At 51.7% G+C, this 8,280-nt stretch overlaps 1 long non-coding RNA gene across 1 annotated transcript; it reads left to right on the top strand.

Annotated features, from left to right (window-relative positions):
* Window positions 1-2,999: 2,999 nt before the first annotated feature.
* Window positions 3,000-8,280, top strand: LOC114070393. The gene is made up of 3 exons (XR_003573918.1): window positions 3,000-3,367; window positions 7,988-8,085; window positions 8,184-8,280. It is a non-coding gene; the product is annotated as an uncharacterized LOC114070393 (long non-coding RNA).

Below are 8,280 nucleotides of genomic sequence, written 5' to 3' on the forward strand. Positions count from 1 at the left end.
CCAGGATTTTTGGTTATTATTTCAAACAGCTGAATGGACAACCCGGGAGGAGGGTTGGAATCCAGAGCAGGGCTCAAGTGTGTAAATACCAAAAATCTTGGGTTTGACTGATGTGGGTGTTGGAGGCATTCCTGGAGACGCCTGAATTCCGGCTGTCTGTCGGTTTGGAGCCGTTCTGTCCTCGTGGAGCAAATATTCTGTGCAGGGGCTGCCCAGGCCGGTGCAAAGGAATTCCCTGTGTAGTTTGCACTGACCAAATTCCCTCTGGATTGCTTTGCCATCGTCAGTCAGGGCAGGCAGAGCTCCATTCCCCCGAGGTGGGAATGCCTGGGTGTCCTGGAGAGGTGGGGGTGCGAGTGGATGCATTTAAAGTGAATAAAGTTCTATATTCTGTGTAACCTTGAGTTTGTTGTCGTTCCCAGGTCTCAGGGGGCGCTAAAAACTGTTCTGGTCAACCGGATTTGGGCTTTATCTGCAGCTGCTGCTGCTGCTTCCAGCTCCCCAGCGCTGCTGGGGTGGGTGCAGTCAGTGCTGGGCAGCTCTGGGACGGCTCCATCTGCTCCAGGACTCTCAGCTTGCCCTGGGCAGAGCTGGCATTGCTGCAGCAGGGAGGAGAATCTCCTGGAGGGCAGGAAAAGCTGCTGCCTCAGAAGCTCAGGGTTTGCTTTCTGAGTCCCTCAGTCCTGATTGGATGGGCAGAGACCCCCAGAGCTGGTTCAGGGGCCAAGTACTCGGCTCCTTTCGCTGGGCAGGGTTCCAGGAGCAGTGTCTGGTGGAATGTGGTGGCTGCTCCACAATTCCCAGGTGGGCTGAACGTTTTGGAAGGGGAGGGGGCAGGTGTGGCTGCTGGTGCAGAGCAGGTCCGTGGAGAGGTTGGTGAGATCAGTGCTGGATCAACGCCTTGCTCTGAACCCACTCCTAAAATTGCCTTTTTTCCTCCTTCAGTGTTCTGGATTAAACCCAAACCCCGAGCCAAGTTCTTTTTTTAACCTCCATCTCTTCCCTCATTTGCCTTAATTCCAGTGCTGCACTTAGAAGATATAACTGATCAAACTCAGCATCTCCCTTTTCCACCTCTGAAGGCAGAGCTGAGCGGTCCCCTCTGTGCTGTGTCACTGCAGCCCCCACATTCCCAGCACTGCCCAGCTTCCCAGATGGGCCACGTGCTCCTGGCAGCAGCTGGAATGTGTCAATTAGAGCTGGGTCTGGCCGGGAGAGCAGCTGCTGACGTCAAACCATGAATCAGCCTCTATTAGGGGATGGGAACGTGGGTTTGTTTGGGTTTGGGGAAAGGGGAGAGGAAGTGGAAGGGAAGTTTGGATGGAAAAAGCAAAGGGGGGGGCAGGGAGAAGATGTTTAAGTGGAGCTGAGCTGCAGAGAGTTGGGAAGTGGGGGTCAAGTAGGATAAATGAACGTGGGAGGGGCAGGAGAAGGAACTGCACTTTGCTGAGCCCTGTGGATGCCTTCCAGCTTTGGGTATCCCGTGGTTCTGAGGACGTGCTGACATTCCTGGAGGAAAGGCAAGCAATGAATTTGCTTTTATTTGACAGAAGCAGAGCCCTCAAGCAGCACAAGGGATAAATAAGAGCAGGGCCTGCCCTCGTGCTCCCAGGGCTGGGTGAGGGGTGGCCACAGGGAAGAATCCTCTGCAGGGACCAGTTTACATCTAATTTGGAAAAAAGGAAACACTTCTGGGAAAGAAAACAAGGGATTCTGAACCCTGGAAATCTGTGGGTCCAGAGGAGCTCATCCTCTGAGTTAACACACTGCATTTGAAGCACAAGCTTTCCTCCAGAGCAAAGTCTCCCTGTCTATTAATTACAAACCTCTCTTATTAATTTTCTGGCTGTACTGTACCTCAGAGCCAGGCTTCAAACTTTTTTTTGCCAAATCGCATGAATTCACGTTTATTTAAAGAGATGTGGAAACTTCTCTGCAAACATGTTGTTTCCCTCAGCCTGGTTCCTGCTGGGGGTGAGCTGCTCGGTGCTGCAGCTCTTCCTATATATATAATATAAATAAAATATCTATTCTTTATTTCATATACTGTTTTCTATATATTCTTTATTATCTACGTTATATTTTTTATATATTATATAAAACCAGATTTTAGATCTATAAGTATATATTTATTTTCTGCTTTTATATATTATATAATTATATATAATTATGTAATTATATATCATTCTGGAGGTTGTCTGAAGTGATGAGGGGAAGGTGAGGAGGATCCTCACCCTGTCCTGGGCTCTCAGTCCCAGTTAAGGGTGTGGAACCTCAATGCTGAGTCCCACACACTCAGGACTTTGCCTCTGTCCACACAGAGAGCCTTGGAAAAGACAGGATCATAAAATCACTCAGGCTGGAAAAGACCTTTAAATCAAGATCAGTCCAGCCATGAACTCCCAACTGACATCATTCCCCCTGCAGGGAAGCAGCTGCAGCTCAATCCTGGGAAAGCAGGTGCTCCAGGCAGCAGCTTGACTTGTGCTGTGGATGATTTTGGCCTCCCTGTTGGTCCTTCTGCCTGAGATTCTTCTCCCTGTGCTGGGGGAGGTTCCTGGGATGGGGAGAAGAGCAAAGCCCTTCGCTGGTCCCCTGGTGATGCAGCGAGAGGGAACGTGAGTTTGCAACTCCTTGTTGATGTTTCTTCTTACTCTCCTGGTGACCTCCTCCTGTTGTGCTGCTTCCCTGGGGTGGTGAGAGGAGCCTGGGCTGGGCAGCAGGTTCCTGACCTTGGTCCTGCAAACATTTCAGTGGAAGTTGTGTGGAAATGAGGGAGAGAGGAGGTCAGGGCTGTTAATACAGCCCCAAGGCAAAGGCTGGGTGTGAACACACAGCACAATGAGCAGCAGCATCCCTGGTGCTGCCCTGGAGCCCATCCTGCAGGAACATTCAGCCCAGCCTGGGTTTGCTTTCTGTCACCTCCAATCAGCCAAATTCAGCATCACTTTGCACAGAGAGGCTCGGGACAGAAATACAGAAATACAGGGGTTGTGTGGCACAAAGGACACGTAAAAACCCCTCGGGGCAGGAGGAAATGACTCAGCACAACAGCCCTGGCCCTTCTAATGGGATCTGGGCTTCAATCCTGCACTAAGTGAGTGTCTCCATGTGTTCTCCACACTCCTCCCCCTCGTGCCTGCTCTTTAAAAGTCCCAACATCAGCCCATTCATACAACTCCTCACGCCTTGTGCCTGTCCCTGAACCAGCCCTGAGCTTTCTCCTGGCCCTTCCCTGGGGCTCTTTGTGCTGCTCTTCCCGAGTTCTCAACTTGCAAAGCCCTTCCAGGACTCCTTTGGCTGATCCTGCCTTTCCAGGTGGCCTCTCCTCGTCGTCGCTGCCCTTGGAGCTGCATCCCCTCAGCAGGTCAGTGCCACCACCCAGCCCTGGGGTCTCCCTGCTCTCCCAACCACCACCAGAGACCTTTGGTTCCCCCCTCCCAGCTCGGGGGGGAACTCAGCAATCCTGCCTTTCACTTCCCGCCTTCTCGACCTGGTGAAAAGAAACATTCCTTGCCCTTTCTTTTCCCCGAGCTCTGAGTTCATCCCAGCTGTGCTTCCCTGCTCCAGGGCAGGTGGCACTTGGTGTTCCACCCTCCCGTGGGAAATGTGGATGTGCACAGCAGTTCCCTTCTCCTTCCTCGGTACACAAACAGCTTTGAGGGTTTTTAGGAATGTTGGATTTGACTAAAAATAGTCCAGACAGTTCAGCAAGGCCATGAGAGGTTCCTGCCTCCCCGGAGAGTTGGCTTTGTCCTGAGATGGAGCCAAGAGGGTCAAAGGGGGGAAAAAGCTTAATTGTGGATTAGGAATTATTGTTCCCAAATGATTTAATTGACTGATTTGCTTCTCTGGGCTTGGGCAGACTTTGTTTTGTGTTGTTTTGGTTCTTGTTGCCCTGAGGCCTTTCCTTCCCTGCTCTCTCCATGTGGAGGAAGGTGTTAAGAAGCTCTTTTCCATGGGAAGTGGGGCAGTTCTTGGGATCTGTTTGTGATGTGTCTGTGGCCTGTGTGGACAGAGCAGAGCTCTGATAAGGATCAGGAAATGAATCTCCCTTCCCCCACACTGTCCTTGGGTTGGATCCTGGGCCCTGCTCATCCCTGGAGCAGCACAAAGACTGCAACGCAGACCCACGAGGTTCCTGTAGAGCTTTTCCAGCCCTGCACTCACAGAGAGGAACAAAACTGTGATGAATCTTCTTTGGGAGGACGTTCAGCTCCTGGGAATCAGCAGGTTTGGCACTGAAGCCGAAGTTCTGAGGAGGAATCACCGTTTCATCCTGGGCTGTTAAGACAAAGGAGAACAAATCCACCCGTCACCGCTAATTAATTTTATTTTGAAATATTTACTTGGGCTGAAGTAGTAGCTGCTCTTAAGTATTTAAAGGATTAGCTTCCTGCTAGTCTTCCGTGCCTGCAACCATTTATTTAAGCTGTTGCTGCAAATCGTGCTGTTAACCTGTCAGGAGAGGCTTTAACCTTCCTTCCCCCGGCAGTGGGAAACGCCTGGTGCACATGGTCCTGCTGATGGGACAGTGAGAATCAACAACACCCCCAGTCAGGTCTTCTGGGCTCTTTTCCTTCTCTTCAAGGAGGGGGAAGCCAGAAATTAAATGTGGTGATAATTGTCCACGTTTGGGATATTGCAAAGCCGAAGGAGGGGCTGTTTGGAAATGCATCCCACTCCCGTTGCCAGGGGAAAGGATTCCTGTCCCTCCTGCTGAGCTGGCAGCAGGCAGCAGCTCCCCTGCTCTCAATCCACTGGCCTGACGTGTTCCTCAGCCCTTGCTGCACTGTGTTTAGGGCAGGTGGTCAGACCAAGCCACCCAAACCAGCTGCCCAGGGGGAGCTCAGTCACGCAGAGCAGCAGATCCTGAGCCAAGGCCGTGTTTGGCAAAGGGAATGTCGATGGATCTACATTGAGGAGCTGAGAACTCCCCTCAGCCAGGATTTACACACCTATTGAGTGTAAAAGGGAAAGATCTCAGGTCCTTAAACCTTCAGGTAGTGATTAGCACCACCATATAATTTTCCAGCAATTGTTTTCATTAACATGTCATCAGAAGGAGTCTGCCAGCTCCTGTAATCCTCATTTCTCTTGTCTCTCAACGCTCACAGTCCATGTCACAGCATGACTCCTTCCCTGCTATTTTGGGTGGTTTTTTACCAGACAAATGCCTTATTTTCTCTGTATTTGATGCTGCAGGTCAAGTGAATCCTTCTCTGCCTTTCACTGCATGGGAACAGAGGCAGGATTGTAACTTGGCCAGTGCAAATGTGCTCCTAAAAATAGACCAGTAGATGGTCTCCAGCTTCAGACACAAAAAGCGTGTTTGTAAAGGTTTCTCTTTGTTGTGTGGCCACATTTCAGATCGCTGAGGAGACACTTCAAAGTTCAGCTCCCAAACAGCTCGTGGGTTAATCCTCCCCCGTGAAACAAAGGCAGCTCTTTGACCGGCCCGTGGTCGGATGTGACTCGGAGCAGGGGGAGCTGGCAGCAGCTCCACTCGGGATCTGTCATCCCTTTAGAGGGGCAGTGCTCCAGGACACGGTCCCAGACCGATGCCAGGTGTCCAGAGGGAGGGGCAGAGCCACATCCCTGCTCCCCCCTCTGCCTTGGGCTTGGAAAACGATTCCACAGTGGCAAGAGGGGCCAGAGCTTGCAGGACACTTGAGTGGCACTGTTTGGCACCAAAGATGAGAAGCAGAGGTGGCACTTCAGGCAGGGAAGGAGTTAATTGACTGAAGGGCAATTTGGGGGGGAGAAGTTGGAGTTCATTGTCCCAGGCTCTCTCTGGATTTCCTTTTTGTCCTTTTCCCTCTGACTCCCGGCTCTCATCAGAAAAGGGGTTGCTTGTCCTTGCTCTCTCTGAGTTGGTTTGGGCTGTGAGCCCTCCAGGGCATGGCCTGTGCCCTCACCTGTGTGCAGGAGCCCAGCGGGGAGCTGTGCCACAGGGAACTATAAATAGTAGCCTGGCCAGCCCTGTGGCATCCCAGCTTGCTAAAATTGCCTGCTCTGCACTCCCGTGACAAGTGTTGGCTCAGCTGTCGGGGAAAGGAGGAACTGAGAACTGTCCCCACAGCTCCTGGGCTCCCTGTTGAGCTCTGCTTTGGGCTCAGTTCTCCCATTGCCTCTGGGAATTCTGCTTTTCCTGTGTGTCAGGGATGATTCCCAGTGTCTGCCCAGTGAGATTTGGGCAATTCAGCCTCAGAGGGACTTGTGGTGTCACCTTTTCCAGTCTCCAGCTTGTGCCTCAACACCTCACACTTTCATTTTGCCTTTTGCCCCTTGCTGGAGGGGGCTGACTCTGCAGCAAAGTTTTTGTGCCATTCCTGATGTCACTGCGTGGTTTTGTCACTCCCTGCTCACGCCAGGGATTAAATGAGTCACAGGGATAACAGGAATGTGGAGATCCAAGCCCATCCCTCCTCTCTGAGCAGGTCGTGGATGATCTTTGGGAAGGGCTTGCCAGGGAGTTAAAGCAGGGCTTGTGCCTGCTCTCACTTCTCTGCTGAGGGACGAGTGAGCAACCACGAGGGTGCTGCTGCTGCCCGTGCTTTGCAGAGTAAAGGACCTTCACTTGAACTCCCAGTGCAGGTGGCTGAAGAAAACCTCTTTTAATCTGTGCTAGAAAGTGATTTTGTGCACCATTGTCCACACCCTGCTCAAGGAAGCTGCAGTGGGAATAAGTTGCTCTGGCCCTGCCCACAGAAGCTGCAGTTTGTGGCCACAGCTTTGAGCAGCCACGCGTGAACGTGACACGAGGGGGCAAATCCCACTTGTCTCCTGCTCGGAGACCATCCCTGCAGGTGCCACAGGCTCCATCCTGGAACAACCCTGGGGAGCTGTCAGCTCCAGCAGAGCCTCTGCTGCTGCCACAGCCACTCAGAGGCAGGAGATGTGGCCCCAGCGACTCAGCATTTTGGCAGCACAGCCTGGCAAAAAGGGAGCAGGGGGGGATAAATCCATCCTGCTTTCCTGGGCCCCTCCTGCTCCCACTCCTCCCGGGATTTAAGGGCTCTCTTGGCTAATTCGAGGGGCTGTGCTTTTGAGAAGAGGACTGGGAATGAACTGGGATTGGTGACTAAGCCCCATCTCCTCCTCTGCCTGACAAATCCAGGCTCTGCTCCTGACTCAGCAGATGCAATCTCATCTCTTGGGTACAGCCCTGAGGTACCAGACAGAACAGCAGCAGGGAGCTCAGCTCCTCCTGCAGAGCACGAGCTGTCCAGCTGAGTTAGTGTCACTGGAGCTCTCCTGTCCCCCTTCCTTCCCTCTGTTCCTGGTACAGCTGAGATGGAAACCCCGTGGCCAGCGGGGTTTGAGCTCCACTGCAGGAGCAGAGGAACCTGTCCCGGGTTGTTTGCTCTGTTCTGGCTGCCAAAATCTCCTCTCCATTTACAAAAAGCTTTGCATATCCCAAGGTGAAGGGAGGTCTCCTCTCTCCAGAAGCCACAGAGGTGAAACCACCGTGACACGACCAGCAGGGACCCAGCAGTTCTGCAACCAGGCAGATTTCTGTCTCCTGCTCACCTATCGATTTATTTATGATGTGAATTCAGGCAGCTGTAACTCTGCAGTGTCTGCTGGTTCTCCCCTGATATCACAAGCACAGCAGCACCTCTTGGATCTCTGGCTGAACCCTCTGTAATTTGAGCACTTTGGCCCAAAGTGGCCTGAGAGCCTTGGGCCAAAAGCTCTCTTTGCTACCAGGAGCACTCTGCACTAATTAAACTCCATAAAATTCTTCCTGCCTGCATTTTCCGATGACAAACTGGAGAGCTGAGCTCAGCTGACAGACCAGAACTATGTCAGTTCAGCTTCAGAAACTGTTCTGAGGAAAAAAAATACATTTTTTCTAACTATATTTCCATCTAACAGTGGGGGGAAAAGAAATGATAAATTCCTGTGGCTCAGGGAGCAGAAAGTGTTCCCCACTCAGGTGGCATTTTAACCAAGGGTTGTTCACTTGCTGTCCTCCCCCCAGAGAACAGAAACCCAGGGTCTGCCCAGCTCAGAGTCCTCTTCACTTCACAGTCACCACTCCAGATTACAGAGAGAGAAGCAAAAAAAATATCACTGCTAGTGAGTTGTTAATTTTTGGGCCATATCTTGGGGAGTTTCCACTCAGCCCCACTGCAGCTTCAGGAGTTTCATTTTTATGTTGTCTAATCCAGCAAAAGATATTCCTGTTATCCATATCCACGTGTGCTGGGCTCCTCTTAATCTCTGGATTCCATCTGTGGGATTCACATAAAATATTGTTACTACGTGGTGAGG

Source organism: Empidonax traillii, unplaced genomic scaffold (genome assembly GCF_003031625.1).
Source record: "Empidonax traillii isolate 1590-97213 ecotype Southwest subspecies unplaced genomic scaffold, ASM303162v1 scaffold1538:size123251, whole genome shotgun sequence".
In the NCBI taxonomy this organism is placed as follows: domain Eukaryota; kingdom Metazoa; phylum Chordata; class Aves; order Passeriformes; family Tyrannidae; genus Empidonax; species Empidonax traillii.